Raw genomic sequence first — 10,103 nt, forward strand, 5'->3', positions numbered from 1 at the left:
GCGTGATCACTAAACTAATGTTGCCCACAGAGGGGATTTACACCTACGTGGCTCGTAGTTCTGGGACTATATGGGTACGCTGAAACCCTAGTCCAACTCGGTATTATGCTACTCCCAATGAATTAAGTGGTTAACTGGTTATTATTGAATTTCTTTAAAATACTGGATAGCTCAAAACTGAACATGCAAATTGAGAATGCAACAATTAATCTGATAATGATGCATTAATAACTGAGGCATGTTTAACTGAATAATTGAGATATCTGACCTAGCATGTGTGATTCATACTCTTAAGAAATACATAGCTAGGGTTCTGAAATTCATACGAGATATGATGTAATAACATGATAATCTGATTTGGAACATGTTAATAACTAATTCATGATGATCTGCTGTAATTCTAGAAACCCTAGGTCTATTCATAATAAGGGAATCAAGAAACTGACTGAATTCAAGGGACCCAATGGGCGAAAGGAACCCACTAGTGAAATCCCACATACCTGGTGATGAATTCCACGGAGAAATCCTTTGATCTACTGGGCTGGAACAGAAGAAAACTTGTTGCGTTCTTGAACTAGGGTTCTTGACCTTTTTCTCCTCTCTTGCTTCTAATTTTCTAAGTTTTGATTAATGATTTGACTTGGGTAAGTTCTAGTTATGTTTCTAGGCTTAAACTGACTAAAATCTCATGATTTAGGGTCTAAACGACGTATCTTAGGGGTTAACGGAATAGGAAAGACCAAAAGACCCTTGAATTAACTGTTGTCGGAGTGACTGACAGGCCGTCATTCCATCTACGGTCCGTAGGTTGAGATCATCAGTCAAGTCTGCCCGACAGGGCTTCACTAAAACGAGCATGACATTTTACTCAGAGGTCGGATTTTAGCAAACTCGTTGGCGTTGGAAAAAGGGTTCAAATATCTATCATAGGTCATGGGACACACAATTCCTTTTGTGCTAAGAGTTATAACTATTTGAAATTGACCCAATCACAATTTTCATCTAACTGGCTGCTACCCTCACCTGCGGTCAGACCTACGGACCATGCATCGAATGACGGTCCGTGCTAGTCAACTGTCAATCAGGACTGAAGCTGGGCTTTAGGGGCATCGATCCACGGACACGAACCACAGTCCGTGACCTGACCTACGGACCGTAGGTCAACACTTGGCCGAATTTCTGGCTGAGTTCTGGGGGAGTTTGCTGACACAAACCACGGACCTGGATCGTGGGTCCTCCTACGGTCCGTGGATGGTGCCCGTGAATGCCATCTGCAACACCAGAAATCTGCAATATGGTCTATTTTCGGATATGGGTTGTTACATATATGTTAAATTTGGCTCACTCTCTTTAAAATTGCCTAAGATCATATCAAAAGGACACTTTTCTAAATCAATCAGACTAACAGGGCAAATTCTAGGTTTATTCATGCATGGTTCAAAGCAAGCTAATCACACAAGGCATTGACACTTAAAGCAAACAAGAATACATACTTTCGCTAGTGTACAATGGTCATTACAAGAGAATCAATTCGATAAATGACTAATCATAATGAGATGCAAAGAGTTCACATTTTGTTTATGCAACTTCATTTGGCCTCATCGTAGCCGTACATTCATGTTCATTCAATTGAGAGCACTATTCAAGTCATCGGTATTGATCGAAACCGAGACTCAAATTTTTGCGAAAGAACAGCCACATTCAACTCACGAAGGGTGGCAAAAGTGTGCGAAAAATTCAAAAATTTTCGGAAGGGTAAAAAAAAAATCATTTGCAATTAAAAACCAAAGAGAGCCATAAGCTCAAACATCCACGAAAAGCGGTATAAACACAATTTTAAATAGAACAACCCAAATATATACAAAAACACAAACATCCATAGCAAGCAAATAAAGGTGAGACTCAACCCACCACAATCAAAATATATTTGTCCTCAAATATATAACAATAATCCAGAGGTCAAATTAAAGAAAGACAGAGATATGGCTAGAGAATAATCCTGGTTAGGCAGCTGTTTCGAGTTGGAGTCCTTCAACAGATGTCGCGTAAAACAGAAGTTATGCTGGGGAAGTTTTCTGCATTACTGAGTGATTCATCAAACTCTGTACAGTTTTTCTTAGCATTCCAATGCGCCTATCTTCAACCCACGCTCTCGGGTAATTAATCAGTTGATTTTTTGTGCGTTGGCCTGCAGCTTATCCAGTTCGTTCCCATTCGATCGTCGCATTTTGGTTTCTGAGTGATTCGGCGCTTCGCCAAACAATTTTTATTTTTTTTGCTTCACCGAGTTTTATAGCACTTCTCAGCAGTTGTGAATGTTTAAACGGCGGTGACCATCTGGGTCACCGATTAGGTGGGCGATTCACCGAAACTTTCTTGAGCTTGCCGAGTTTTACAGACTCTAGATTTTGAAAATATTTTGAGTCAAACGGTGGAATAGATTTGATCGCTGGATTCTTCGGCGACTCGCCAACTGGGTCAGCTGCTCGCCATTCTGCACCTCTTTAACTCCTACCACACTTTAATCTGTAAAACTAAGACACTATTATTTACTAGTGCACAAATATAAGATAATAAGGGGTTTTGGGTTGCCTCCCAAACAACGCCTTAGTTAACGTCATGGCACGACGCAAGTTAAGACTTTAAGCTTCATAGTTGGAGCCACCCACATCATGATTAGGTAACCCCTGGTTTTCATATGCCTGAACATGTGGTAATGCCTTCTTTATAAGCTTTTCTAGCTGCTGGACAGCTTTGGAGTGAGACCAAATTATGCTCTTTATGCCTTCAGTGTCCTCTTTTAGTTCGTCGAGCGCTCCATCTTGCTCACTCAACTTGAGTAGAATGGTTGAGAGAATTTACTCAACGCGTTCCACCTCCTTTTCCCTATAACTCTTTCTTTCACCAAGAGGGGCACATTTTATCCTTTTTCTTGCACTGAGATTCGATCTTCATCACCCTCTTGGCCAATCCATCCACCTGTGTCCTTAGCATGGCCAGCATAACATCTTTCTCAATCTCTCGCTCAGCTTCAGCCATGTGGTCTAGCAACTGAGCCACCATCATGTAAGGAATATGTGCAATCCCTCCTGGAATTATTTAATCATGCAACTGCTTGTTTCCAGGGTAGAGGCTTCTGTAGAAGCAGTCCAGAAGAACCATGTCAGGGATGCCATGATTTGGGACTTGAGCTATTTGCCCTTTGAATCTTACCCACAATTTATGTATTTGTTGTCCCTCCAACATCTTGAAGATCAGTATGCAATCTCGGATCCTCATTACCTCTATTGGAGGAAAATCCATTGATTTATGGGTGCTTATTCAACCTAGTTACACCTTGCTTCAGAGCATAACTTAACAGAGAAAAATCAAGATTAAGGTTAGTAAAACTACGGCTAAAACAGAACGAAAACTTTACTTAGCTACAATTTCTCAAGTAACACCATTCCCAGGCAGCGGCGCCATTTTGATACTTATCGTGACCAATGACACTAACCTACGGTATGAATGTCTACGATCGTCGGTAGTATACTAACCCAACTAAAGGTTGGGGTTGTGTCCCAAGGGAGTGGTTTTGAGAATTAATAGAAAAATAAAATTTTGGTCTAATTAGTCGTAGCTAAAGACATTAACTAACAAAAGCATTGTAAATTAAATGGGGTGACACAAAAGTGACAAATATCAATTGGGGGGTTTTGTCACAAGTAGTAAAAATAGCAAAAATTAACAAGAAAATCAAGTATGGGGAAATGTTCTTGGGGTGTGACCGCAATACAAGTTGAGATTAAATCGTTGGGTACATGCTTTTAATAGAAAATTTGCAAGATAATAGTGACTAGGCTAAGATTTAGATGGAAATAAGTTCCCTCTTGGGCAACTTACCCCGTTTCAAATGGGTTCCTCTCGGACACCCCATTTGCCACATGAAGACTAGCCTACGCCTTATCCCACTCACTCTCTTGAGCTGAGTGTTAGGAAATGGGAGTAGGGTTCACCCTCTCAGGTTGAACCTCATGTCGACCCACTCCTTAGGCCATCAGTCTAGTGGTCTTGGTTTCGCGACCTCCCTCTCGGGCAAGCCGAAAACACATGGGTGGTTTTGTATTTGTAACTACAAACCCTTTAAATGAAACCACAACCACTATGTGAAATCACCATTAAAATACATCTACCCTATCAGCAAGCAAGACCAACAACAATATCAATACATATTTGCTAAATCACACCCCAAGAATGGGGGATTTTAGCCACTCATCAAGAAATAACAAAACACACCTAAAATGATACTAAAATCAAATGGGTATAACAAATTGAACCTTGATATAAGAAAAGGAAGAAGAATGGAGAAGACCCACTTCCAACTTGGGGAAGATGAAATCCTTCTCTCTTCAAGTCTCCTACAAAACCCTCTCCAAACTTGAGAGAAAATATCTAAAAAATGTGCTATTCTATTATGAAAATAATAATAATGGTTCAGAACTTCTAAAATTAATAACAAGTTTAGTATTTATAGACTTCAGAAAATAGCGCCGGTGGATCTTTCGGCGAAGTTAGTCGATGCCGCCGAATGACTCGGCCACTCGCCCTTCTTTTGTTTCATCGTTATTTCATGCTTTCCTTCACCATCTTCACGTTCTGGACCATTGGGCAGTAAAGTACTGCTTCGCGGAACTATTCGGCGAAGCACCGACTACTCCTTTCATTTCCCTTTTGATCCTCTTCCTTCAGGGCTTCGTATACTGGAACAAAGGGCGGAGTCTGTCCTTTAGGTGAATCGCCAAAAGTTCTTGGCGATGCTCATACTTCAACTTCTTCGTTCTTTTCAGCCATTTTGTTCCTTTTTGCACCTAAGTGTCCATGCTTCCACTAAAACTTCAAATACCTAAAACTTAAGAGTTTTCATCAGATATTGAGACAAAATAAGCATTCGAGGACACTATTTCTATCAAAATAAAGCCCTAAATGAGTCCTATTTGTGGACTCATCACCGATCCACTCGGCGATCTGCCTTTTGGTCTAGTTCATCGCCTTTCTGCTTTGGTCTTCAGCAACTTCAAGTTTTGTAACTTTGGGCGATAAAGTACTGCATCACAGAACCGTTTCTTTTAGCTGCCTTGTTCCTTTTTGCTTATTAATGTCCATGCTTTGTTCCTCAATCCAAATACCTGAAATTCAAGGATTACCTCAGTTATTGGCACAAAATATGCATTTGAGGACACTAAATCGATTAAAATAAAGCCCTAAATGAGTCCAAATCGTGGACTCATCAACACCCCCAACTTAAACTTTTGCTTGTCCTCAAGTAAAACTCAAGTTCAGCAGTTTAAAAAGGATGTCTCAAACAGTGCTACACAAGACTCAATCATGAATGCACACAAACAGACTCAACTAACTCATGCAAGGATCAATTGTTCACTCAAAGATTCAAGTTGTGACTCACCATTACCAAAAAATCTCAACCTCACTATACTTGCTTCAAATGCAAGTTCAAGCTCAACAAAGGTATTCAAATGCCCTCACATAAAGAATGATTCCATATACACACACAATGGTTCATTCATTTAAAGTTCCGGAATCAAGATCAACACTCAGATTCACAAAGATGAACACAATGCATGATTTCACCCATAGGTTTGCCCTTATTTTCCAATCGACTATTGTTTCAGCTCATTCAAGATCAAAAAGGTCTTTTCAAGACTTGTAACGGGGCTGAGTGTAAAATTATGGTCATATAGGCTCAATGGCTTCTATCCTCATGAAATGTGGTGTGAACAACACTTTCCTTCCTCTTCTTTTTTCATTCTCATTCATGCTCACCAGTTACCCATTATTCATCTTCCTTGGCCTGTTGGAAACCCCATTTTCTTTTTGCACTTTCACAACTTTATTCCATAACTTTTTCATTCTTTTTTTTATTCTTTTCTTCTCTTTTTTTATGGAGGGGTTCCATTTTTCTCAAAACCATGGGTCAAAGGGTACTTTTCTTGCACTTCTTGACTTGCCTTCTCTTTTCACCACACCCCCAACTTAGGCTTTTGGCTTAAGTTGGCTATTCAATCAACCACAAATCATGAGCATTATGGGTAATGGATCAAGAAAGGTCACGATGTCATCATGTTTCTTCCAAGAAAAGGGTTAAGGCTCAAAGGGTATTCAAAAGGAATTCACACACTCACAAGGTCGGTCACAAAAGACGTATATTTTTCAAATTGTTTCATACTCTTCAAAGTTACCTAAGATCATATCAAGAGACTGCATCACTTTGTCGACAGGACCAACGGGGCAAATTCTAGGTGTCACCCCACATGGTTCACGGTAAGCTTATCACACAAGGCATTGACACCATTGTCAAACAAGACTCCACACTTTCGCTAGTGTTCAATGTTCATCACAAGAGACTCAATCCGATACTTGGCTAGTCACAACGAGATGAAAAGAGTTCACATATTGTCTGTGCAACTTCAATTGGCCTCGTTAGAGCCGCACATTCATTTTTGTTTGATTATGAGCACTATTCGAGTCATTGGTATTGATAAAAACCGATACTTAAATTTGCAAAGAAACAACCACATTCAACACAAACAAGAGGTGACAAATTTTTTCGGAAGGGTAAAAAATCATTTACAATTAAAATCAAGGATCCATAAGCTCAATCATCCACAAAAGCAGTGTAACACATAATTATAGCTCCAAAACCCAAAATATATACACAAAACATCAAGACACAAAAAGTCACACAAGGTGGGCCTTATCCCACCACAAATCAAATCATTTGTCCTCAAATGCAAACAAGTTAATAACATCTAAAAATCAAAAGAAATAAAGACAAAGAAGGAGGTAAAGAAGGGATACTGTCTACTTAGTCGCTCCATTTGTCTGGGCATCAGTGCCCGGTGCATCAGTCTGTACTTGGGTATCAGTGCCCGGAGTCACCTCAGAAGGACCAGCTCCACTAGAGGCTGCCAAGGATGTATCTGTCAGCGATGTCTGGATCACTGACTGCACAATCATCTCTTGAAGATCTGGCAAGTCTCTGTAAATGATCTCCTCCTGCATCTCTATCTGCTCCTCGTCGGTCTCAGCCTCTGACTCATCAACTGCTGCATCATCCCAGTGTACATCTCTGGTGGTGGCCGGAGGTATAACTGGTATATCTGGGATCTCCACTATCCCGAAGATCATGGACATATCGATGGACTTTAATTGATCCACCTCACTCCTCAAAGCAGCAATAACAACCTTTAACGCTGTCACCTCCTCTGTGTCCCCTTGGTCACACTCACACACCACTAGCATAGCCGCGAGAGCATCAATGGTAGTGCTCAATGGTGTCACAACATCAACCAGGGCAGTCTGAATCATTCCTGGAATGGAGGCCTCAAGTCTGGCAGCACGACGATCGACAGAATGGGCAAGCTGCCCTATTCGGAGTAATGAACCGTAGGTGAGCGGTGTTCGGGATGCTGCAACACCAGGTCTGGGAGGCAGCCCATCAACAGAAGAACTAGGGGCGTCATAAGGGATAGTAGTACATGTACATGAAGGCCCAGGGGCCGGAGTAGGCAAAGATGGCTCTGCAGGTTTTGTCTCTGTATCAATGACCGATGAAGAGTCCGCAGGGGATTCCTCCTTCATCTCCACCTGATCCTTTAAGTATTCAACTTCGATCCTCCAAATATCAGTAGAGGATGTGGGAATGAATTCCATATCTTTCTTCACATCTTTAGGAACCTGAGCCCGTCTGCATAGCTCGGTGATCAAAATCGGGAAAGGAAATGAGGTCTGGCGCTGCTTGGCCCTTATGACCATCTCTTGTGCTATAATCATCCCTAGTTTGAGTCTGGTACTATCAATGATGTAGCCTAGATAGGTAGCCTTGGCTAGGCGAACAATACACTCATTTTGGGAAGGCATGATTGTGTTGCTGATGAAGCCAAACCAATACCTTACTACTACATTCAAGTCTTTCTTTTCAATCGATGCTCCAATTTCTAGCCATTTAGGAGTACCGTCTGATATCAGCGCGACCAACCATCTCTTCATATTGTCCAGAGTCTTTGTCGTGATCAGATGCTGGCACTAGTCATCAATGTCATCGAGGCAATCGAGGACAATATTAATAGCTTCACTACCGCACTTGACTTTCTTTCCCCGGAGAACTACATAGTCAACCGATTTGAATGTTGTAGCTTGCTTTTTCTTCTATAGTATCAAAGTCCCATAAGAAGCATAAAACTCTCGGACCCAATTTGGAACATATGGGCCACGGGGCTTGGTGAATATCTGGAAATTATGAGCCTTCAGACAACTCATAATATCTGGGTACCTGTCAATGACTACATAAGTTGATAGATGCTTCTCCTCAATAATCATCCTTATCTCTTCAGTTTTTAATTTGTTCATGGACTTAGGGGGAGGACCTTGAACTGGTGGTGCTAGGACCACTGCTTGCTCTGGAGCTGGAGGAGGAGTGCTAGCCTGAGGAGTTTGGATCCTAGACGAATCATTCATCCTTTTAGATCGTAGCTCCACCCTTTGCGCTGCTACAAGCTCATCATCATCAGAAGCTACAGACTGGTGCTCCTGGTGCTTACCCTCACTTTCATAAGTAGTGAGGTGTGTGGCGTGGATTCCGTCACTATCAGAGCTGACCTCCGGTGATGCAGGTGCCTTGCCTTTACCTTTGCCTTTCCCACCAGTTGTGGAAAGTTTAGTAGCTTTGCCCTTGGATGCAGCTGCATCCTCATTCAGTATAATCCCCTTGTCTTTCCTTCGGGGTGACATGTTTCTTCCTGCAACTTTAGGTCTGGCCATGTCTGCAAAATATTGGGAAAAAGTTAGAAACAACTCAGTTAATATTACAGAAACATAGTTGCAGACTAACTCGCCGATCCAGTCGGTGAGTCGCCGAATCACTTTGGCGGGCTAGACCGGGCTCGCCGAAAGGATTGGCATAAAAATTCTTGCAAGTTGGCAAAGGGTGAGGCCTTTCGGCTAATCGCCGACATCATTCGGTGAGCAGGGTTCGTCCCACCGAAAGTTACAATGCAAAAAGGATACAGGGGTGTAGATAAAGGGTGATCAAAAATACTTTTGGCGAGTCGCCGAGTGCCTTCGACAACCTCGGGCTTCTCGCCGAAAGTTACAGAACAAAGATGAAATAAAGTATGAAATTAAAGGCGAGATGGGGATGTTAGGCAAACCACCGAGTGGTTCGGCGAGCTCAATCCAGCTCGCCAAACGACCCAACGTGCCTATTTTCGACCCAACTTCTCGAATTCAACCCCGCAATCCCCGAAAACAAAATCAAAACATGCACAACTCAAGTTCAAACAAGACCCATAACACCCATTGCCCCAGGATACTTAGACTTCTCTGAGTTTTGCCAAATTTGGCCAATTGACGACTTTTGCCCTTAAGACTGACGTCACTCATTCTATTATTAGGCAACTTACGTCGTTCAGCACAAATATGGGCTACTTAGGCTTCACCCAACTAAACCCAATGACATGCTAGCAAACCCCACAAGATTTAATTCATTTTAAAGTGCAAAAATATGGGATTTCAACAATATACACATTAAGGGCAAGGTATTCGAATTAAAAACAGGCAAGCAGACATACTAATCCTATATAGGCCCAGAACACATCAACAACATGATATTGCTTGAATAAGAGTACAAATTACTAAAAATAAATGTGGGGTTCGGAAAACCAACCTTACATGCCGAATAATAAGGACTGGAAAGCTAGGCGGCAATGTAATCCACTCCGAACACAACTCCGACGACTAAAATACTCTTAAAAATGTGAAAATATAGAAGATACAAAGCGAGTGTGAGTTTGGAAGATGAAAAGTGAGGGAAAGTGCAGATTTTGAAAGTTTAAACCTTTGGCCTTTTAATAAACCGTCCAGTTCTCGCCCATTCGATGACGTTTGTCATGTTTGCCGACCTACTCGGCGACACGCCGAGTGGTCACTTACCTCGCCGAGTTTTATAGGACCTCCAGTTATGGTGGGGTCCAAACGGCGGACAAAGTCGAGATCGCCGACCAAGTCAGTGATTCGCCAATAATTTCCTGGGCTCGCCGAGTTTTATAGAC

This window comes from Solanum tuberosum, unplaced genomic scaffold (assembly GCF_000226075.1).
Source record: "Solanum tuberosum cultivar DM 1-3 516 R44 unplaced genomic scaffold, SolTub_3.0 scf00113, whole genome shotgun sequence".
In the NCBI taxonomy this organism is placed as follows: domain Eukaryota; kingdom Viridiplantae; phylum Streptophyta; class Magnoliopsida; order Solanales; family Solanaceae; genus Solanum; species Solanum tuberosum.